Consider the following 24,567-nt stretch of genomic DNA (forward strand, 5'->3'; position numbering starts at 1 on the left):
GTCTGTGCCAGAGCCGGTGGTGGGTGGCAGGGATAGTGCTGGGCAGACTTATACGGTCTGTGCCAGAGCTGGTGGTTGGGAGGCGGGGTTGGTGGTTGGGAGGCGGGGATAGGGCTGGCCAGACTTATACGGTCTGTGCATTGAAGAGGACAGTACAAATAAAAAAAGTAGCACATATGAATTTATCTTCTTGGGCAGACTGGATGGACCGTGCAGGTCTTTTTCTGCCGTCATCTACTATGTATGTTACTTCAGTTCTACTTTAAAAAAAGATTTGTAAATCATTAACAACTGCAAAGCATTTTAAATCCATTTATCCAAAGGACGGTATGAGTTTGATTTTTTGCTCTTAAAGTGTGATATTTGTGGTGTCAAGGTCTTGGTATTTAGAGCTGCTTTATTACATTATAAGTTTTAACAAGTGAATTTATAATTATTTAAAGATGGCAACCCAGTGTTGCTGTTGGCCAGGCTATTTTATTTTGCTAGTTAGTAGAACTGGCCAGAGGAAAAGGCGATGAGTGATTTATAGTGTCTGGCTTTCAGCCTCTTAAACATGATTCTATTAATCATGTACAGAGAAATGTTATTAATTGTAATGAAGTATTACCTAGATTGATATCCCCCAGATGGAGTCAGGATGGTTTTAATAATTTTAAAAGAGGAAACCCTTGAAGCATCAAGTGTTAAATATTGTTCCTACCAGTAGCAGTGCTGTGGATAATGTTCCTATTCCAGTTTATTAATTCAATGCTAGGTCTGTGGGGACTAAGGCCCTCGATTATTGTATGGATAGAGGATGATGATCCTGGTATGGTGTTTATTGTAGAATCTTGACTTAGGAGTAGGGAGGAGTGCAGCGGATGACGCCACAGAGGAGCGGAACAAGCTCCCACGCCTGGAACACAGATGACAAACTTTAGCTCTGGATGCACAAAGTGCAAAACGAGCAGCACATGTCCGCTTTTCTTAGTCACCAATTGGAAGCTAGATGGGATAGTAACTCTGGTGGTCTATGTTTAAATAGCACAGCGGATGACATCACAGAGGGGTGGAGCAAGCTCCCACGCCCAGAACACAGCTAGATGACAAACTTTAGCGCTGGATGGAGAAAGTGCAGAATGTGCAAAACAAGCAGCACAGATCAGCTTTTCTTAGTCACCACCTCAGCAGATCAAATGTTTGCTTTTTGGTGCCTTCCCTTTTTTGGGATATTTTTTTCTTCATATTCTTCTTTTTCTTTATTCATTTTGTTCAATTCATTTTTAAAATTATTTTTCATTTTTTAATTTGGAGCTCCCCAGATCATAGAACCTTTTGACCTTGCATTGGCTGTTTTTTCCCTCCATGTCAATGAGTGTGTCAAGTAGTTTTAAGAAGTGTACTCGATGTAATAGGACCATGTCAGGCACAGAGCCCCATAACTGCTTGAGTCCGGAGCACCGGAACATGCATTGTAGAGTCTGTGCATGTAAGCGAGAACACATAAAGCATGCAGAGTATAGCATGAAAAACTTTTGGGTTCTGTATCAACATCTGCATCAAGCGTGGCAGCAGATTTGGCACTTGATGCATCAGCAACAGGGCCACAACATCGAGAAGGTCCAACGGACTCAGTTGAGCTACCTTGTAAGGATTCGATGTCCTTTTCGTCAGTGCCACTTGCATCGAGGGACCTGCAGCATAAAAAACCGAAGAACATCACCATTGTTCTCTCCCCAGGCGCTCTGCCAACACCTGCCCTTCCTCAACATCCTCGATGCAAGGGAAGTGCCCATGCCGCAGTGACTGCTCTCCTCTCCAACTAATATCTCATTGAGAGTTTTCAAGGTCCTCGGGATCTTCTATGCCTGCACAGGCTAAAACTCAGGCTGCATCCACATCGCTTTCTCAGCCAGTACCGACGCCTGCTTTACAGGAGGAAATCCGGGCTATTCTCAAGGAGGAGCTCTCAGGGCTACTGCATTCTTGCCCCAGCATCAGCCCAGCCCATTGGTGTCGATCATCAGGAGCATCATGAACCTGACCAACGCATGCGTCGATATCAGCAGAGGAACTTTCTCCAATCTCAGAGACTCATCTGCCTGGATGTACCTTGACACAGAGGTGATGCTCTAGTTGACATTCTCTTCCATGTACTTCCCAAGAAAAGTACTTTGAAGAGTCAGATTCAGACCCCTCCTGGGACAGAGACCAGGACCCATAGGACCTCTTAGCTGAGAAGTCCTATGGCATCCCATCTTATCCTTCTCCACCTCCTGAGAGACGTAGGTCTCCTCCAGAAAGTATATTCTTTCCTGGCTTTTTCCATGAGATGGACCAAGCCAAACCTTTCAGATTGGAGACAGAGGAGGAACCTCATTCAGAACTATTTGAAGTTCTAGATTATGACTTCCCTCCTAGAAAAGGAATCACTGTTCTACATCATACAATTATGAAAAATCTTCAGATCAAAAACAAGGAGACTCGACAGACAGTTCAAGCTGCTCCAAAGAAAATTGATACAATGTACAGGATACAAAACTGCACTGGGTTTGAAAAAAAAAAAATGCAGCTACCTCACCATTTCTTAGTTGTGAAATTTGCTTTAAAATGTACTTGCAGTGTGAGATCTCATGCTTCTGCTCCTCCAGGCAGAGAGAACATTGTTTTGGCAGAAAAACATTTCAGCTTTGATGGTAACGAATCACATATTAGATTATCAGTTTTATTCCACAATTTACTTGAAATCTCTAATACTGAGTACTCTGTCCTTTGTAGAATTACTTCCCCCTGAGAAGGCTGATGAGTTCCATAAGCTTCACAGGAAACTTCTTGATTGCTGTAAATATCTGGCAAGGCAAGCCTTTGATGCCAGATGTTTCACACATTTCCGCCTTAGGTGTAGCAGTGTGACATCTTTCCTGGTTCAGGGTCTGCAGCCTCTAATTTGCTGTCCAGGAGCATCTAGCAGATGTCCCTTGTCGTGGAGATAATTTGTTTGGCGACAAAGTCAAGGAAGTGGCTGACCTGTGCACTTCTAAAGACCAGTGTGGTCAAGCCTGTTCCACTAGGGCAAGAAGGAAAAGGATTCTATTTCAGGTACTTCCTTGTGCCCAAGAAAATGGGGGATCTCATCCCATTCTAGACTTCAGGGGCCTGAAAAGTTATCTGGTGAAAGATATGTTCAGGATAGAAACATAGAATCATGACGACAGATAAAAGCCATGTGACCCGTCCAGTCTGCCCATTCTCTGTAACCCCTAACTCTCTTCCTTTTCCTAAACAATCCCACATGCTTATCCTATGCTTTTTAAAATTCTGGAACAGTCCTCAACTCCACAACCTCCACCGGGAGGCCATTCCATGCCTCCACCACCCTTTCTGTGAAATAGTACATCCTTAGATTACTCCTAAGCCTATTAACTTCGTCATATGCCCCCTTATTCCAGAGCTCTCCTTCAGTTGAAAAAGGCTCTCTTCCTGTATATAAATGCCCTTGAGATATTTAAACATCTCTATCATGTCTCCTCTCTCCCTCCTCTCTTCCAGCGTATACATGTTGAGGTTCATAAGCCTATCCCTATAATTTTTGCATTCAAGACCACTTATTAATTTTGTAGCTGCCCTCTGGTTTCCTAGGCATCCTTATCCCCAAGATTCAGGCAAACAATTGGCTATGCACTCTGGATTTTAAAGGATGCCTTACCCACATTCAGATGTGTCCCAGTCACAGTAAGTATCTCAGATTATGCGTGGGGAAATGCCACTTCCAGTACTGCTTTCTGCACTTTGGCCTTGTGTCAGCTCCCAAGGTTTTTACCAAATGTCTAGTGTTAGTCACAGTGTTGCTACACAGACTGGGAGTGCATGTGTTTTCCCTGGTTGGATGATTGGGTGGTCAATAGCACATAGAATGTGAGTGCTCACAAGTTCAAGTTTGATATACCGCAAATCTAAGTCCATTTGTATGACTATTTGGGTGTTGGAGCTACTAGAGCTCAGGATCAACTACCCAAAATCCCACTATCAACCTGTACACCAATTGAATTTATTGGAGCTCTGCTAGACATGGTGCAAGCTTGTGCCTACCTCCTACAGGTACGGACAGATGCTCTAGCTGCCATCGCCACTCAGGTCCGCAGCAGCCAGCAGTTTACAGCTCGACACATGTTGAAGCTATTAGGTCATTTGGCCTTGAGACAGTTGACGTGATACCTATCGTATGCCTCAATTTGAGGCAAACCCAGTGGACCCTAGCTTCCCAGTGGTCACAGGCCAGAGGGAACCTGGTGGATCTCAAACATATTATTCCTGGATTGACTTGATCACTTCTCTGGTGGACCATTCTCTCCAATTTGATCCTGGGCCTACCATTCCAAATTCTTCCATCTCAGAAGGTTGTAACCATGGATGCATCTAACTTGGGGTGGGGAGCCAAAGTAGATGAGCTTCACATCCAGGGGGTTTGGTCTGGCCAAGAAGCTTTGTTGCACATCAACTTCCAGGAGCTCCGTACAATTTGAAATGCTTTAAAGCCTATCAGAAATCAGCTGATGAAACAACAAATTATCCTACATCAAACAGACAACCATACGGGGGGGGCGGGGATAGGGGGTTGGGATCCTATCCCTTGTGTCAGGAATCAGTTGGAATGTGGATTTGGGCTTCCAGTTATGGCACAGTGCTCTGGGCCACACAATTGGCAGGAAAATTGAACGGTCTGGTAGACAGGCTGAGCAGGGACATACAACCATACAAGTGGTCTCTCAACAAAGACATTGCCCGCAAGATATTCCGAGAATGGGAGCACCCCTTTGGTGGATCTCTTTGCCAATCATCTCAGCATTAAAGTCTCTCAGTACTGCTCCAGTCTCAGATCATATCCAGGCTAGTGGCAAATGCCTTTCTACTCCATTGAGGAATAGGTCTTCTGTATTCATATCCTCCTATTCCTCTGGTAGGGAAGACTCTGCTGAAACTCAAGCAAGACAAGGGCTATATGATTACATTACCATAAATTTATATTTCTCCGAGGACAAGCAGGCTGCTTCTTCTCACTGATGGGTGACATCCACGGCAGCCCCTCCAATTGGAACACTTTACTAGCAAAGGCCTTTGCTAGTCCTCGCGCGCCGATGCGCACCGCGCATGCGCGGCCGTCTTCCCGCCCGAACCGGCTCGTGTTCGTCAGTCTTCTTTTGTCCGTGCTCGGGACGGTCGTGTTTGCGCCGTTCGCGCCCCTTAAGTTGACCCTCGCGCATCTTTGACTTCAGGCCCACGGCAGACTGGCATCGGATGCCTTCCTACTGGATTGGGGGGAAGGCCTGCTGTATGCTTATCCTCCCGTACCTCTGGTGAGGAAGACTTTGTTGAAACTCAAGCAAGACCGTGGCACCATAATTCTGATTGCTCCGTTTTGGCCGCGTCAGATCTGGTTCCCTCTTCTTCTGGAGTTGTCCGAAGAACCGTGGAGATTGGAGTGTTTTCCGACCCTCATCACACAGGACGAAGGGGCGCTTCTGCATCCCAACCTCCAGTCTCTGGCTCTCACGGCCTGGATGTTGAGAGCGTAGACTTTGCCTCTTTGGGTTTGTCAGAGGGTGTCTCCCGCATCTTGCTTGCTTCCAGGAAAGATTCCACTAAGAGGAGTTACTTCTTTCTAAGGAGGAGGTTTGCCGTCTGGTGTGACAGCAAGGCCCTAGATCCTCGCTCTTGTCCTACACAGACCCTGCTTGAATACCTTCTGCACTTATCTGAGTCTGGTCTCAAGACCAACTCAGTAAGGGTTCACCTTAGCGCAATCAGTGCATACCATTACCGTGTGGAAGGTAAGCCGATCTCAGGACAGCCTTTAGTTGTTCGCTTCATGAGAGGTTTGCTTTTGTCGAAGCCCCCCGTCAAACCTCCTACAGTGTCATGGGATCTCAATGTCGTTCTCACCCAGCTGATGAAACCTCCTTTTGAGCCACTGAACTCCTGCCATCTGAAGTACTTGACCTGGAAGGTCATTTTCTTGGTGGCAGTTACTACAGCTCGTAGAGTCAGTGAGCTTCAAGCCCTGGTAGCCCAGGCCCCTTACACCAAATTTCATCATAACAGAGTAGTCCTCCGCACTCACCCTAAGTTCTTGCCAAAGGTTGTGTCGGAGTTCCATCTGAACCAGTCAATTGTCTTGCCAACATTCTTTCCCCGTCCTCATTCCTGCCCTGCTGAACGTCAGCTGCACACATTGGACTGCAAAAGAGCATTGGCCTTCTATCTGGAGTGAACACAGCCCAACAGACAGTCCGCCCAATTGTTTGTTTCTTTTGATCCCAACAGGAGGGAGTGGCTGTGGGGAAACGCACCATATCCAATTGGCTAGCAGATTGCATTTCCTTCACTTACGCCCAGGCTGGGCTAGCTCTTGAGGGTCATGTCACGGCTCATAATGTTAGAGCCATGGCAGCGTCAGTGGCCCACTTGAAGTCAGCCACTATTGAAGAGATTTGCAAAGCTGCGACGTGGTCATCTGTCCACACATTCACATCTCATTACTGCCTGCAGCAGGATACCCGACGCGACAGTCGGTTCGGGCAGTCAGTGCTTCAGAATCTGTTCGGGGTTTAGAATCCAACTCCACCCCCCTAGGGCCCATGTTTATTCTGTTCCAGGCTACACTCTCAGTTAGTTGGAAAAATTGTTAGGTCAATCTCAGTTATGTCCTCGCCGTTGCGAGGCCCAATTGACCATGTTTGTTGTTTTAAGTGAGCCTGGGGGCTAAGGATACCCCATCAGTGAGAACAAGCAGCCTGCTTGTCCTCGGAGAAAGCGAATGCTACATACCTGTAGAAGGTATTCTCCGAGGACAGCAGGCTGATTGTTCTCACAAACCCGCCCGCCTCCCCTTTGGAGTTGTATCTTCCCTTGTCTTTGTCTTGCTACATATGGGACTGACGAACACGAGCCGGTTCGGGCGGGAAGACGGCTGCGCATGCGCGGTGCGCATCGGCGCGTGAGGACTAGCAAAGGCCTTTGCTAGTAAAGTGTTCCGATTGGAGGGGCTGCCGTGGACGTCACCCATCAGTGAGAACAATCAGCCTGCTGTCCTCGGAGAATACCTTCTACAGGTATGTAGCATTCGCTTCCGCTCACATCCGTTAAAGGTTCGGAGCAGATTACAACATTAAGAAAACCAGCCCAATCAAACTGGAAGCTTTCAAAACAATTGGAAAATATAATCCTGTTAGTAACAAAAAATTACATTAATCTAGCTTTAGCACAGATATATACTTCCTGAATAAAGTTATTTACAAATTTCAAAAAGTATGGTGGGGGAAGAGAGGTTGGTGGTTGGGAGGCGAGGATAGTGGAGGGCAGACTTATACGGTCTGTGCCAGAGTCGGTGATGGGAGGCGGGACTGGTGGTTGGGAGGCGGGAAATACTGCTGGGCAGACTTGTACGGTCTGTGCCCTGAAAAAGGCAGGTACAAATCAAGGTAAGTTATACACATATGAGTTTATCTTGTTGGGCAGACTGGATGGACCATGCAGGTCTTTTTCTGCCGTCATCTACTATGTTACTATGTAAGTTAGTCTAAGAAATTAAACCCATTTTTAACCAGAAAGAACATATTTTCTGAATAAATCTGCTTTAAGTAATTTATAAATCTTCTTTAAGTAGGCATTAGATTGGGTATGACTTTATAAATTTTCTCCGAGGACAAGCAGGCTGCTTGTTCTCACTGATGGGTGACGTTCACGGCAGCCCCTCCAATCGGAATCTTCACTAGCAAAAGCCTTTGCTAGCCCTCGTGTGCCGATGCGCACCGCGCATGCGCGGCCGTCTTCCCGCCCGAAACTGGCTCGTGCCGGCCAGTCTTCTTTTGTCCGCGCTCGGTACGGTCATGTTTACGCCGTTCGTGCCCCTTAAGTCGACCTCGCGCGTCTTTTTTGACTTTCGCTACTAAAAAAAAAAAAAAAAAAAAAAGCATTTCGGAAGGAGACCTTTTCGGTCTTTTTTCCCTTCCTGTATTTCTAGTTTTTGCCCCGTTAAGTTTTCTTTCGTCGTCGGGATAGGCCCTTTTTTTGTGGTGCCATCTTCGCCATTACGAGTTTTGATCTCGCCGGCGCGATTTTTCCGCCCATGACATTGAAGTCTCCCAGCGGCTTCAAGAAGTGCACCCACTGCGCCCGGGTAATCTCGCTCACTGATAGACACGCGTCGTGTCTTCAGTGTCTGGGGGCTGGGCACCACCCGCAGGCCTGTAGTCTGTGCGCTCTTTTACAAAAGCGGACTCAGGTAGTGAGATTGGCCCAGTGGAACGTTTTGTTCTCGGGCTCTTCGTCGGCATCGGCACCGGGAGTATCGAGTGCATCGACGTCACCAGCGTCCAGACCTTCGTCCTCGGCCGCGACTGCATCGAGGCATCGTCCCTCTGCATCGGGGCTGAGACATCGGAAGGCTGCGTCGGCGTCGGTGGTACCGGGACCTCCACGTCTGCTGATGTCGTCGGACGGTGGTGCTTCGTCTGGAGTGCAGGTGAGGGCTGTCCATTCCCCTGCTGGTGGCGGTGAGCCTTCGGGTGGGTCTCCCCCTACCCTGAGGGCTCCTGCGGTACAGCCCCCCCGAGACCGACCTTCTTCGGCCTCGGCCCCGAGGAAGCGACGGTTGGATTCTACGTCCTCCTCATCGGTGCCGGGAAGCTCCGGTGACATGCTTCGTCCCAAAAAGTCGAAGAAGCATCGACACCGGTCCCCTTCCCGTATCGGCACCGAGAGCTCTGGGTCGCCGAGGGAGTCGGCACCCAGTAGGCATCGGCACCGAGAGGACCGCTCACCCTCTGTTCAGGAGGTGTCGATGCGCTCCACTATGGACAGCCCGGAACAGCCTCCACGCCCGGATCAGACTCTGACATCGACACCTGCATCGGCTTCCATGTCTTTCTCCACAGCCGCTCTGCACGAGAGTCTCCGGGCCGTTCTCCCAGAGATCCTGGGAGAGCTGATGCGCCCTTCCCCTCCGGTACTGGGGGTGCTTGCGCCACCGGTACCGTCGAGTGAGGCGCCGGCTGGCCCCTTGCCCGGGGTGAGGTCTCCGACATCGGTGCCACTTGCGGTACCGACTGCGGTCGCCTCCCAGGAAGGCTCCCCGACGACGTCGGCGGAGGGAGCTTCGCCGGTGCGGGCGAGGGAGTCTACCTCTCGACGCTCCCACCGTGGCCGTGGTTCCACGGAGTCGAGCCGGGCACGGCTCAGACACAGGTCCGTGAACTTGTGTCTGATACCGATGGTGAGGCCTCGTGGGAGGAGGAGGAGGACATCAGATATTTCTCTGACGTGGAGTCTGATGGCCTGCCTTCTGATCCCACTCCCTCTCCTGAAAGGCAGCTTTCTCCTCCCGAGAGTCTGTCTTTTGCGGCCTTTGTCCGGGAGATGTCTACGGCTATCCCCTTCCCCTTCCCGGTGGTTGTGGAGGACGAGCCCAGGGCTGAAATGTTTGAGCTCCTGGACTATCCTTCTCCACCTAAGGAAGCGTCCACAGTACCCATGCATCATGTCCTAAAAAAGACATTGCTGGCGAACTGGACCAAGCCATTAAGTAATCCCAACATTCCCAAGAAGATCGAGTCCCAGTACCGGATCCATGGGGACCCAGAGCTGATGCGCACTCAGTTGCCTCACGACTCTGGAGTTGTGGATTTGGCCCTAAAGAAGGCTAAGAGTTCTAGGGAGCATGCTTCGGCGCCCCCGGGCAAGGACTCTAGAACCTTAGACTCCTTTGGGAGGAAGGCCTACCATTCTTCTATGCTCGTGGCCAAAATCCAGTCTTACTAGCTCTACACAAGCATACACATGCGGAACAATGTGCGGCAGTTGGCGGGCTTGGTGGACAAGCTCCCCCCTGAGCAAGCCAAGCCATTTCAGGAGGTGGTCAGGCAGCTGAAGGCGTGCAGAAAATTCCTGGCCAGAGGGGGTGTATGACACCTTTGATGTTACGTCCAGGGCCGCTGCTCAAGGTGTGGTGATGCGCAGACTCTCATGGCTGCATGCCTCCGACCTGGAGAATAGGATCCAGCAGCGGATTGCGGACTCGCCTTGCCGTGCGAATAATATTTTTGGAGAAAAAGTCGAACAGGTGGTAGAACAGCTCCACCAGCGGGATACCGCTTTCGACAAGATCTCCCGCCGGCAGCATTCAGCTTCTACCTCTACAGGTAGATGATTTTTGGGGGGAAGGAGGACTGTTCCCTACTCTTCTGGTAAGCGTAGGTACAATCCTCCTTCTCGACAGCCTGCGGCCCAGGCTAAGCCCCAGCGCGCTCGCTCTCGTCAGCAGCGTGCGCCTCTGCAAGGCCCCTCGGCTCCCCAGCAAATGCCAGGGACGAGCTTTTGACTGGCTCCAGCAGAGCATAGCCGACATCCAAGTGTCAGTGCCTGGCGACCTGCCGGTCGGAGGGAGGTTGAAAGTTTTTCACCAAAGGTGGCCTCTCGTAACCTCCGAACAGTGGGTTCTCCAAATAGTCCGGCAAGGATACACCCTCAATTTGGCTTCAAAACCTCCAAATTGTCCACCGGGAGCTCAATCTTACAGCTTCCAACACAAGCAGGTACTTGCAGAGGAACTCTCCGCCCTTCTCAGCGTCAATGCGGTCGAGCCCGTGCCATCCGGGCAGGAAGGGCTGGGATTCTATTCCAGGTACTTCCTTGTGGAAAAGAAAACAGGGGGGATGCGTCCCATCCTAGACCTAAGGGCCCTGAACAAATATCTGGTCAAAGAAAAGTTCAGGATGCTTTCCCTGGGCACCCTTCTCCCCATGATTCAGCAAAACGATTGGCTATGCTCTCTGGACTTGAAGGACGCCTACACACACATCCCATACTGCCAGCTCACAGAGAGTATCTGCGATTTCGGCTGGGCACACGTCACTTCCAGTACTGTGTGCTACCCTTTGGGCTCGCCTCTGTGCCCAGAGTGTTCACGAAGTGCTTGGCTGTAGTAGCAGCGGCACTTCACAGACTGGGGGTACACGTGTTCCCATATCTCGACGATTGGCTGGTGAAGAACACATCCGAGGCAGGAGCTCTACAGTCCATGCAGATGACTATTCACCTCCTGGAGCTACTGGGGTTTGTGATAAATTATCCAAAGTCCCATCTTCTCCCAGTGCAGAAACTCGAATTCATAGGAGCTCTGCTGGATTCTCGAACGGCTCGTGCCTATCTCCCAGAGGCGAGAGCCAACAACTTGTTGTCCCTCGTCTCGCGGGTACGAGCATCCCAGCAGATCTCAGCTCGGCATATGTTGAGATTGCTGGGCCACATGGCCTCCACAGTTCATGTGACTCCCATGGCCCTCCTTCACATGCGATCTGCTCAATGGACCCTAGCTTCCCAGTGGTTTCAGGCTGCTGCGGATCTAGAAGACGTGATCCACCTGTCCACGAGTTTTCTCAAATCCCTGTATTGGTGGACGATTTGGTGCAATTTGACTCTGGGACGTCCTTTCCAAATTCGTCAGCCACAAAAAGTGCTGACTACGGATGCGTCTCTCCTGGGGTGGGGAGCTCATGTCGATGGGCTGCACACCCAGGGAAGCTGGTCCCTCCAGGAACGCGATCTGCAGATCAATCTCCTGGAGTTACGAGCGGTCTGGAACGCTCTGAAGGCTTTCAGAGATCGGCTGTCCCACCAAATTATCCAAATTCAGACAGACAACCAGGTTGCCATGTATTACATCAACAAGCAGGGGGGCACCAGATCTCGCCCCCTGTGTCAGGAAGCCGTCAGCATGTGGCTCTGGGCTCGCCATCACGGCATGGTGCTCCAAGCCACATATCTGGCAGGCGTAAACAACAGTCTGGCCGACAGGTTGAGCAGGATTATGCAACCTCACGAGTGGTCGCTCAATTCCCGAGTGGTGCGCCAGATCTTCCAAGTGTGGGGCACCCCCTTGGTAGATCTCTTTGCATCTCGAGCCAACCACAAAGTCCCTCAGTTCTGTTCCAGGCTTCAGGCCCATGGCAGACTGGCATCGGATGCCTTCCTCCTGGACTGGGGGGAGGGTCTGCTGTATGCTTATCCTCCCATACCTCTGGTGGGGAAGACTTTGTTGAAACTCAAGCAAGACCGAGGCACCATGATTCTGATTGCTCCTTTTTGGCCGCGTCAGATCTGGTTCCCTCTTCTTCTGGAGTTGTCCTCCGAAGAACCGTGGAGATTGGAGTGTTTTCCGATCCTCATCACACAGGACGAAGGGGCGCTTCTGCATCCCAACCTCCGGTCTCTGGCTCTCACGGCCTGGATGTTGAGAGCGTAGACTTTGCCTCTTTTGGTCTGTCAGAGGGTGTCTCCCGCATCTTGCTTGCTTCCAGGAAAGATTCCACTAAGAGGAGTTACTTCTTTGTATGGAGGAGGTTTGCCATCTGGTGTGACAGCAAGGCCCTAGATCCTCACTCTTGTCCTACACAGACCCTGCTTGAATACCTTCTGCACTTGTCTGAGTCTGGTCTCAAGACTAACTCTGTAAGGGTCCACCTTAGCGCAATCAGTGCATACCATTACCGTGTGGAAGGTAAGCCGATATCAGGACAGCCTTTAGTTGTTCGCTTCATAAGAGGTTTGCTTTTGTCGAAGCCCCCCCGTCAAACCTCCTACAGTGTCATGGGATCTCAATGTCGTTCTCACCCAGCTGATGAAACCTCCTTTTGAGCCACTGAACTCCTGCCATCTGAAGTACTTGACCTGGAAGGTCATTTTCTTGGTGGCAGTTACTTCAGCTCGTAGAGTCAGTGAGCTTCAGGCTCTGGTAGCCCAGGCCCCTTACACCAAATTTCATCATAACAGAGTAGTCCTCCGCACTCACCCTAAGTTCTTGCCAAAGGTTGTGTCGGAGTTCCATCTGAACCAGTCAATTGTCTTGCCAACATTCTTTCCCCGTCCTCATTCCTGCCCTGCTGAACGTCAGCTGCACACATTGGACTGCAAGAGAGCATTGGCCTTCTATCTGGAGCGGACACAGCCCAACAGACAGTCCGCCCAATTGTTTGTTTCTTTTGATCCCAACAGGAGGGGAGTGGCTGTGGGGAAACGCACCATATCCAATTGGCTAGCAGATTGCATTTCCTTTACTTACGCCCAGGCTGGGCTGGCTCTTGAGGGTCATGTCATGGCTCATAATGTTAGAGCCATGGCAGCGTCGGTAGCCCACTTGAAGTCAGCCACTATTGAAGAGATTTGCAAAGCTGCGACGTGGTCATCTGTCCACACATTCACATCTCATTACTGCCTGCAGCAGGATACCCGACGCGACAGTTGGTTCGGGCAGTCAGTGCTTCAGAATCTGTTCGGGGTTTAGAATCCAACTCCACCCCCCTAGGCCCATGTTTATTCTGTTCCAGGCTGCACTCTCAGTTAGTTGGATAAATTGTTAGGTCAATCTCAGTTATGTTCTCGCCGTTGCGAGGCCCAATTGACCATGGTTGTTGTTTTGAGTGAGCCTGGGGCTAGGGATACCCCATCAGTGAGAACAAGCAGCCTGCTTGTCCTCGGAGAAAGCGAATGCTACATACCTGTAGAAGGTATTCTCCGAGGACAACAGGGTGATTGTTCTCACAAACCCGCCCGCCTCCCGTTTTGGAGTTGTGTCTTCCCTTCTCTTTGTCTTGCTACATATGAAACTGGCCGGCACGAGCCGGTTTCGGGCGGGAAGACGGCCGCGCATGCGCGGTGCGCATCAGCGCGCAAGGGCTAGCAAAGGCTTTTGCTAGTGAAGATTCCGATTGGAGGGGCTGCCGTGGACGTCACCCATCAGTGAGAACAATCAGCCTGCTGTCCTCGGAGAATACCTTCTACAGGTATGTAGCATTCGCTTTCTCCTCTGTGCTAAAAAAAAAAAAAAAGAGGAGGAGCAGAGGCATTAAGAGAATTAAGTTTAAAATTCTGACATTAACAGATAAGGCTCTCCACACTGCCAGTCCTTCATATCTAGCTGCTTTAACCATACACACCATCATATTATGTTCTTTGGTAGATAACAGACTGGTCTTGCCACCTCCTTCTAAAGCAAGGTGTGGGAGGCTACTTGGACCTCTGCCTTCTATTTTCTCTCTCTGGTTTTGTAGAATTCATTCCACCAATATTTGGCAAATCCTCATCACCCCATTCTGGCCAAAGCAGGTGTGGTTGCCTCTTTTTCTCTGAAGAACTGTGGAGATTGGAGTGTTTTCCAACCCTCATCACTCAGAATGAGGGGTCTCTTTTCATCCAGACCGCCAGTCCCTGACTCTCACAGCCTGGGTGTTGAGATCCTAGAATTTGCCTCCCTCCTTGAACCTGCTGGAGGGTGTCTCCAGAGTCTTGCTGGTTTCCAGGAAAGATTCCTCGCAACAGGTGTTACTCCTTTTAATGGAGGAGGTTTTCCATCTGGTGTGAGAACAAGGCCCTGGATATTCTTACTTGCCCTATACAAAAACTGCTTGAGTACCTCCTGTACCTCACTGGTTTGAAAACCAATTCTTTAAGAGTTCACCTCAGTGCAATCAGTACTTTTTATCATTGCGTGGGAGGTAAGCCCATATCTGGACAGCCTCTAGTTATCCGCTTCAAGCAAGGTTTGCTGTTGCCAAAGCCTCCTATTGTGTCATCGGACCTCAATGTCATCCTCATCCAGCTGATGAAAGCTCCTTTTGAGACACTAGATTCTTGTCATCTGAAGTACCTGACCTGGAAGGTCTTGTTTTTGGTGGCAGTCACTTCAGCTCGCAGGGTCAGTGAGTTTCAAGGCCCTAGTAGCAGAACCACCTTACACGATGCTAAGGTTATGTTGGAGTTCCATCTTAATCATTCTGCTAACATTCTTCCCCAAACCGCATGTCCATCCTGGCTAAAGTGCAGTCACAGGAGTCTTAGCCTTCTATCTGGAATGGACTAAAGCCCACAGACAGTCCACCTAGCTTTTTGTTTCTTTTGATCCCATCAGGTTGGGGGTAGCCATCAACAAACACTAGCAGATTGCATTTCTTTCCCTTATGTTCAAGCCCGGCTGACTCTGGAGTGTCATATCACAGCTCATAGTGTCAAAACTACGGCTGCGTCAGTAGCCCACCTAAGTTGTCAAAGAGATCTGCAAGACTGCAATGTGGTCTTCAGTCCACACATTCACATCTCACTACTGCCTCAAGCAAAATACCCGATGCAACAGCCAGTTTAGTCAGACTGTAATGCAGAATCTGTTTGGTGTCTAGAATCTACCCTCCTAGGCCTGTTTTTCAGTTCCATGCTGCAGCTTCACAATATATTTTAGTTTCAGGTTGTTTAGTTACTTTGGGCTTTGCTGTTGCAAGCCATATTGTCCTAGCTTCATTGTTTTCGGTGAGTCTGGTATCTAGAGATTCCCAGCTATGAGATAATATGGCCTGCTTGTCCTTGGAGAAAGCAAGGCTGCTTACCTGTAGCTAGTGTCTTTTGAGGACAGTAGGCCAGTCATTCTCACAAGCTCTCCCTCTTCCCCTTGGAGTTATCTTTTCCAGCTATGTCATTAGACTGCTGGTCCTGCACTCACATGTCAGGTGGGAAGGCACCCTTGCATACACTGTGGGATGCTTCCAAAGGCCTCTTAAAGAAACAGTATGTAGGGCAGCATTCACACAGGGCTCTATTAGATGATGTCACCCAGTTGTGAGAATGATTGGCCTGCTATCCTTGGAGAACACCTGCAAGAGGTAAGTAACTCGCTTTTTGGGTGGGAGGAGGGTTGGGAGGGCACTTTGCATCCTTTGCACTTTCCCTTTGCAGTGCCTATTCCATGGCTGCAATTAAAAAAGAAAGTCCCCTATATATATTATCAATAGTAGGAGATGTGAACACTTGGAATAAAATAATTCTTCAAAATAATTACAGAAGATAATGGTCACTCTCAGTTATCTAAGTCGTGGTACTCCCACACCTAAAGCTTCTAAGGCAAACAAGAACTATGAGCCTACCATATGGGCTCACATTTTTTGCCCAGATACATCCTCGAGTGAACTAGAATTTTAACTATATGCAATAAATGTAAAATTAAACAATCACAAAGTATGCACATCCAGTGCTAACAATAAACATAGGCAGTGCTTTTTTTGTGGAAAAAAAGGTGCCGGTACTCATTATGGGCGGGGTCACCACATATGGCTCCACCCCTATTATAAAGCTTCAAAAATAATCGGTCCTATATATATGCACATTTGCTCTCCCTCTTGTTCTTTTCAGAGTTAATTAACATTTGTACATTTTTCTAATTTCTGCCTCAGCGGTGCTCATTACCAAAAGATTTTTTTCAATGGCAATGCTATTAGCACCCACCTCTTCATCGGCTTTTCATGAAGCTATATTCTTAATTACTATTCTTTTTCGGTATGCTTTAATTTCTTGAGTACTTATCTTTATAGGTAGTCAGACTGGGGGTTTAGACTTGTCCGACATGCATGTTTCGCCTATTCAGTAGGCTGTGTCAAGGACTTCCCCCTCAGCCGTCTTCAGCGCCAGCCTTGCTATATTACTCTCGGGATTACCCCTGCAAAGATTCACCCCTATTATAGCCACACCCCTTATATCAGCCATGGCACATATAAACAGACATCATTGAAAATATTATACTAGTATAGGAGAAAAAAAACGTGATTTTTTTTCATTATAAATAATTTGTGTAAGCTGTTACAGCTCCAGTATATCCAGTACAAAATAAGACAGCAGATATAAATTCTCAAATTGAACATATTCCAAACACTAAAATGAAAATAAAATGATTTTTTCTACCTTTGTTGTCTGGTGACTTTGTTTTTTCCATCCATATTAGTCTCAGTCTCTGATTTTGCTGCTCTCTATCTGTTCTCTTAACTCCATTTCCAGGGCTTCCTTTCCATTTATTTCTTTACTTTCCTCCTTTCTTCTTCATTTCTTGCCCTACATCCATAAGTAAAAGCTGGGCCCTTCTCCGTGGCATTGACTGGAGAAGGTATAACGTGGATCCAACTTTTGCCTATTTTCTCCATCCATGTGCAGTTTTTCTCCTCTCTTCCCTTTCCCTCATCTCCATCCATGTGCATCTTCTTCTTTTTTTCTTTCCTTCCCTCCAACCATGTCCAGCAATTCTCCTCTATCTCCTGCTCTCCTCTCCATCCATTTCCAGCGATTCTCCTCTTCTCCCTGTCCTCCCCTGCCATCAATGTCCAGCAATTCTCCTCTTCTCCCTGTCCTCCTCTGCCATCCATGTCCAGCGATTCTCTTCTCCCCTGCCCTTCCCTCCCATCCATGTCCAGCGTTTCTCCTCTCTTCCCTTCCCTCCCCTCCTCTCCCATCCATGTCCAGCTTGTCTCCTCTCTCCTCTGTCCTCCCCTCCCATCCATGTCCAGCAATTCTCTCTTCCCTGCCTTCCCCTCAAATCCATGTCCAGCGATTCTCCTCTCTCCCCTGCCCTCCTCTCCCTTGCCCTCCATGTCCAGCGATTCGTTCAAACCCTAGCCACCCCCGCCCGCCCTCAGCTCCCTGACTTTCCGTTCGTGCACCCGTGCTCCCTGCCTTGAAATTATTAGTTTACCCGAAGTTGCGGCAAACCGGCAGTAAAAGAGCATAGGTGTCCCCTACAAAACTACTCCAAGGTGATTGTCATCAAATATTCTGTTAAAGAGTCCAAGTCTTTCAAAAAGTATTACTTATCTGTATTCCAAATGACAAATACATGGCAGGTAGCAACAAAGCTCCGTTTCGCAATCTTCATCAGGAGCCCCAGTGTAGAAGAGCTAAACACAAACTGCAACAAAAGTCAAACACCTTTCAAGATGATGACCAATTCAGGCTCCACTCCTAAATGCCCACACACCCATTTTGATCATCCTTTTACACTGAAGAGTTAGTACTTCATCCAACCATTGCTTAGATGCACTAAGACCTAACAGCAGTATTAGAGTAATTCTGCATGGAAGGATGGGGCAGTGAGAAATGCAGGCTCATCTAACCAAACAGACGCTGGGTAAAGCATCATAGAGAGGGATACCTCCTGAAATACAGGAAAAGAAAAGGAAAGCACATTAGAAATGGCCAAAACAACAAAACAGCACACTTCCAACTCCTGTCCTCATCAGCTTTGTAAGGATACCACTCGTGTATCTCACATCTACCTACCAGATAGGAGCTGAAGTATTATTGACTTTTGTGTGTTACTTTTGCAGTCAGAGATTCTCCCCAGTCATCAACCTGTTGAGAATCAGTATTTTTAACCTCCATCGTCTCTTTTTTTCAGTCATCAAACAAAGGCTGTACAGTATGCAACAAACCACAACATTCTGCCACTCTGTGGCAGGAGTAAAGGGCAAGATTCCATTCAGGTTGTCTAATTTTTGAAAGCCAGTTTTTAGGAAGCAGAATGGTTATTATAGAGGCATATCTTTAAAGCACTTAGACTTACAAAGTTTCATAGTAACTTATGGAACTTTGTAAGTCTAAGTGCTTTGAAAATGAACCCCATAGTGAACCTGTGAACATTATAATGCTCCTGAGAGCTATTAAATGGATAAAGGAACAGTGATAATACCCAGTGTAGAATTACCATTTCAAATAGAGAACAAGAAATTCTTCAGTCAGATGTGTCTCTCTTGCACTATAAAAGTATTTTTCTGTTAACCTACCCAATTGTCCATGGATTCCTGAACACACATACTTGGCACAGGGGGCTCTGCCTTAATATATGGGCATCTTTTGATAACATACCGTTAAATGTAAACCGCTTAGAACTTGTTGGTAAAGCGGGTTATAAATGCCAAATTAAATTAAATCACCATTTGTGTGGTCACAGCATACCTTCATGTTAGACTGTGTACGTTTCCAGTAGTTGGCTTCCTTTACTCCTGTAGTAATCCGATCTACATGAATTTGATCTTTAGCCCTAATCATATTAATTGAGGTATGTTATAAAGCCTAATCCTAATTCCTGACTCCACTTCTCTATACAGGGAATACTGTATATAGTCAGGTATATAGTCAACCATGGCAAAATGATTTGAGACATCTATAGGATTGGTTGCCAGTTTTGTTTTCTGGTAGCTAGTGGCAAGCATCAGTAGTGAGATACCATAGGACATGCTGACCTGGATGAAATGTATTTTCTTGGCCGCCAGGCCAGGAACTAGGAGAAGATTTATTTATTTAGAGAATTTATATTCCTCACTATCTACAGTTCTAGGCAGGTTACAAAATAACATGCATAAAAGCAAACATATAGAACAAAATTAATTCACATTTAATAACAAAACTTCAAACAATACCCTGTACTGCTTCCCACGATATTTTACAACTGTCACCAATGGCAGAAATTCATCCATAAAAGTACATTATTTAATGATTTCCTTCAAGCGTCAGCAAAACTATTGACAAAAACTTGTTGGAATAAAATTGTTTTCAAGGCTTTTTTTAAACATTTTTAATAAATTGAATCCAATACTTCTTCTGCTCCTCTCTCCCCCCCCCCCCCCCCCCCCCCCCCCCCCGCGTTTCAAGAGCTTGATATGAACTAAAGATGCTTCTCAACCAGATGCTGGAGCTGAGAGAAGGAGGCAGCAGAAGCACCGTAAGTTCATATCAAGCCCTTGAAAAGTGGGGAAATAGAAGAAGTGGACACAAGGAAGTAGGATGATGAGGGGTGTGCAAGAGGACATGAGTAAAGGTACATGGGGATGGAATACAGGGGTATGCACTTGCCAAGAAAGATATGCATCTAATATGTACTACTACTATCCTAAAATTTAATTATTTAGAGTGTGGTCAAACAGAAGGTGTAGTTCATGGCAAGTATATTTTATCCTTAGTGAATATGTTCTTGAGAAATTTTAGAATTTCTTACAGGCTTATTTTCGAAAGGGAAGGGTGCCTATCTTTCGATACAAATCGGGAGATGAGCGTCCTTCTCTCAGGGTCGCCCAAATCGGCATAATCGAAAGCTGATTTTGGCCACCCCCAACTGCTTCCCGTCACGGGGATGACCAAAGTTCCCAGGGGCATGTTGGAGGCGTAGCGAAGGCAGGACTGGGCGTGCCTAACAGATGGGCGTCCTCAAGCGATAATGGAAAAAAGCAGTGGCGTAGTCAGACTGCCAATTTTGGATGGGCCTGAACCCAAAGTGGGTGGGCACAAAATTTTCTCTCTACCCCCCTCCCCCAGCAAAATTTAGTCACGCTAATCAGATGCATTTGTCACACAGGGTAAAGTGCTGCTTTTCAGTGCATCAGATTTCAGAAAATTTATTTAATAGCCTAACACCCTTTTCAGTGAGCTTTCAGAGGCCAAAACCTCCTGCCTCAGGTCACTATAATGCTGTTACGGTATCCTCGCCTGACCTAAGGAAGGAAGTATTGGTCTCTGAAACTTCATTAACAAAGGTACCATATTACTTTATCCTAAATTAAAAATAAAATTATTTTCTTTACCTTTCTTGTATGGCCATTTACTTTTTCTCATTGTGTCGCTCCCAGTCTCTAGATTCTGTTTTCCTTCGTTTTCGCTTAACTCTTCTGCCAGGTTTTCCTGGCCATTTGTCATTTTTCTCTCCTTTTTCTTTGCTTTCTTCAATATTTTTCTGCCTCTCTCTGTCTGTCCTGATTTAATTCATTCTTACAATCCATTCTTTAATTTCCTTCATCTACTTATGGCTTTTCATCTTTTTCTCACCCTTGTTCTCCCCATGCCCCTTCCTCTTATTCTCCAGTCTTTCACTACTCCCCTTTTCCATCCAGCAGCTCTCCTCTTTCTCTCCCCATCCTTCCAGTCTCCCCTCTCTCTCCCCATCCTTCCAGTAGTCTCCCCTCTTTCTTTCTGCATCCTTCTGTCCAGTGTCACCTCTTTCTCCCTACCCTTCCATCCAGCATCTTCCCTCTTTCTCTCCCCATCCTTCCATCCATCTACCCTCTCTCCTGATCCTTCCATCTAATGTCTCTCTCTCCCTCTTTCTAACCAGTGTCTCTGTATCTCTACCCTTTTCTGTTCAGTATCCCTTCGCTCTCCACATCCTTCCAGTCTCTCCCCTTTCTCTCTGCATCCTTTCATCCATCTCCCCTCTTTCTCTCCCCATCCTTCCATCCAGAGTCTCTCTCCCCATCCATCCGTTTTCCCTCTTTCTCTCCCCATCCTTCCATCTGTTTTCCCTCTTTCTCTGCCATCCTTCCATTTGTTTTCCCTCTTTTCTCCCCATCCTTCCATCTGTTTTCCCTCTTTCTCTGCCATCCTTCCATCTGTTTTCCCTCGAGGCCCACCCTGCATGCCAGCGCCAGCCCCAGCTCCCATTGCCGGCCACTGCTGCTTTTTCTGTTGAGCAGCAGGGCCGGCGCTACAAAAAGAAGAAGCGCTCAGCTGACTGAGCAGAGCGCTAACGCTAAGGACGAAAAATGTTTAAAAAAAAAAAGCGCGGCACCGGCAGGCACTGTCTAGGCAGCCTTGAGGCATTGGCTGCTAGCTCTGCAGGCTCCACCCATCTCTTACGTTACTGCCCCTGCGTCGCTCCAGGGGCAGTGACATAGGAGACGGGAGGAGCCTACAAGCCAGCAGCCAATGCCTCAAGGCTGCCTAGACAGTGCCTGCCGGTGCCGCGCTTTTTTTTTTTTAAACATTTTTCGTCCTTAGCGTTAGCACTGCTTCTTTTTGTAGCGCCGGCCCTGCTGCTCAACAGGAAAAGCAGCAGTGGCCGGCAATGGGAGCTGGCGCTGGCGCTGGGCGGGCCTGGGCTGAAATTAGGTGGGCCTGGACCCAGCCAAGCCCACTCGTAGCTACGCCCCTGGAAAAAAGAAGGGCGTCCCTAACGAACACGTGGCCAACTTTACTTGGTCCTTTTTTTTTTTTTTAACGACCAAGCCACAAAAATGTGCCCTAAATTACCAGATGACCACCGGAGGGAATCGGGGATGACCTCCCCTGACTCCCCCAGTGGTCAGTAACCACCTCCTACCCCCCAAAAAAACAACTTTAAAAATTTTGTCTTTTTTTTTTTTTTTTTAGAGTATGGGTGAAGGATGTCCTTTGCTATGCCTCCATCCCTGCGACAGCAGTTGAGGACGTCCTTCCCTGCGATAGCAGTTGAGGACATCCTTCCTATGCCTCCGTCCCTGCGACGGCAGTTGAGGATGTCCAAAATAAATAAAGGGGGTGTCAGAGGCATAGCAAAGGTATGGACGTCCTTCTCACAGAAACATCTACATTTTGGACATCCTCAACTGCCGTCGCAGGGACGGAGGCATAGGAAGGATGTCCTCAACTGCTGTCGCAGGGAAGGACGTCCTCAACTGCCGTCGCAGGGACGGAGGCATAGGAAGGACGTCCTTCACCCATACTCTTAAAAAAAATTTAAAAAAAAAGACATCCCTGACTAGCACTTGGACGTTTTCACCTGGACTTGTGTTTTTCTAAGGTTGTAGATGGCTATTATACACGCAGCTTGTCTGCATGTATGAAACCGTCTTTGGCATGCATGGAGCAGCCACGCATAACGTTTGGCTGCTCTGCACTGGCTTCCCCTCCTTAGGAAGGAAATAGTGTGCAAATGAGCTAACAGCGAGCAGCTCATTTGCATGCGATTTCCTTCATGCATGCCCGTTCCTTTCCGAATCGCTAAGGGATCGGTAAGGGAAAGACTTTTTCCATTCAGTTAGTGGGACCAGTGCACTACGAATGCTGGCTCCTCCCACGACCAAATGGCTTGGATTTGGTCATTTCTGAGATGGGCGTCCTCGCTTTCCATTATCGCTGAAAATCAGAAACGACCAAGTCCTGGGGACGACCATCTCTAAGGTTGACCTAAATTTGCTGATTTGGGCATCCCCGACCGTATTGTCGAAATGAAAGATGGCCGCCCATCTTGTTCCGATAATACGGGTTTCCCCACTCCTTGCTGGAGCTGTCCTGTGAGGACGTCCCCAGGAATACTTGGGCGTCCCTTTCGATTATTGTCTTAGTGTCTTAATTCAGCCTCTGCAGACAAACTGAGGATATACAAAATTAGAGCCCAGGAACCCATGGTTGGTAAAGAAATCTTCTCAAGCAGAATCTAATAAGGCAATCTGTCTTATCAGCTCTTCCAGATTTTCCCTGGGATGAACAATTCTCATATGGGAATCTTCTGCAGAGTGCCAAGTGTTAATCATATTCTCCCAATTTATAAAGGTATCTTAATTCTGAGGTTATATCAGAGAATGTGTTTCAGCTGTTTCAAAAGAGCTAGACGAAATATAGCTCTTTGAAATTTCTCTGCAGCATCACCCTGGTGGATGCAATATACTGTAAGACAGTATGAGTCATATGTTGCTGCTCACTGCCTGCCTGAAGAGCAAGATGGACACACTCCCACAATTATACTCTGGAAGATCGTCTTCCCAGCTCTGGTAAGATGAAATCTTGTTTTATATTAAAAGGTGTGTGTGTGAAATTTAGGATTCTAGTGCATTGTTGATGTATCCAGTGCTGCTCCTCCCTCACCAAACTATTTCCGAGTAGCAGTAGCAGCAGGTCACTGAATAGTAATGTGGCTGACAGGAGAAAGGAATCCTTGGTAAGCACTGAACTCCTTGATTTTTTTTTTTTTTTTTTTTTTGGAAGGACTGAGCATCAAGGAAGGAGGGCCTCATGCTCTTATGCCACCCAAAGAGGCATTCCTGTTGTCCTCTTCTCAGAGGTGTTAAGAAATATTTCTGTATTTCATTTATTTATTTATAGTTATATCTCACTAAATCCAAAGCTTATGTTGATCTAACGTGATCTTATGATCTTTGTAGTGTCCCAGAATTCAGGAGCCACAATATTTTTTTAAATATAATTTAAAAAAAAGGAAGAGAGAATATCAAGAAACAAAATTGCCACAGATATGAAAAAAACAAAAGAAGAAAAATACAATTTCAAGCCCACATCATCTGGAAAAAAAGTTAAGGAACATTAACAGGAAATTCTAGTACTAATACAAGTACAGTTAATGAGCGGTTATTTAACCCTTATATACTTATACTCCTGACCCTCATTTATTGTACCTGACTCCTTGTCTAACAAAAATCTTTCTTATTGCAGTGAAACAAACAAACAAAAAAAAGAATAGAAAATCAAACATGTACATGGGAATTCAATGAGAAAAGAAGCTCCAAATGCAAATACATTGAGGCATATTTTCAAAGCACTTTGGGAGGCTAAGTTCCATATGTTTCTATGGAACTTTGGGAGGCTAAGTGCTTTGAAAATAAGCCTCAGTGGGAGCTTCTGAGTGGCTCATGCTACATCAGAAAAGATATGCAACTTCTGACCACAGTATAAGAAATCTTCCTTTCCTCAGCAATCCTCCGTTCAAGACGCTTGGGTTATGCACTCCTACCAGCAGAGGGAGACTGAGAACACTAAAACTTCTTATACAAGTAGCCTGTGCAGACCTTCTACTAACCAGTATTTTCTTAGTCTCACAGAGGGTAGATGTGTACAGCCTGTGCAGTGTACTCAGTCTGGTAGGCCCGTTTGGGGTTTCTAGGTTGGGTTGTAAATGTTAGAGAACCACACTTGGATCTCTGTTACAGGGTGTAAGTCCTAAGGGGCTTCTTATTCCCTTTGGGGTGT

The 24,567-nt window shown here is 47.4% G+C and overlaps 1 protein-coding gene across 4 annotated transcripts in view; it reads left to right on the top strand.

Annotated features, from left to right (window-relative positions):
* The window catches only part of RANBP10 (RAN binding protein 10), a 683,001-nt gene that overhangs the window by 204,097 nt on the left and 454,337 nt on the right, over window positions 1-24,567 (top strand). Inside the window, exon 1 of one of the 4 annotated variants that reach the window (XM_030203670.1) lies at window positions 23,311-23,357. The exons of the other annotated variants lie outside the window; for them this stretch is intronic. The gene's annotated coding sequence lies outside the window, so the exon portion shown is untranslated. Of the gene's footprint in view, window positions 1-23,310; window positions 23,358-24,567 lie in introns of those variants that run through there. 4 annotated transcript variants of the gene reach the window in all.

This window comes from Microcaecilia unicolor, chromosome 5 (genome assembly GCF_901765095.1).
Source record: "Microcaecilia unicolor chromosome 5, aMicUni1.1, whole genome shotgun sequence".
NCBI lineage: Eukaryota > Metazoa > Chordata > Amphibia > Gymnophiona > Siphonopidae > Microcaecilia > Microcaecilia unicolor.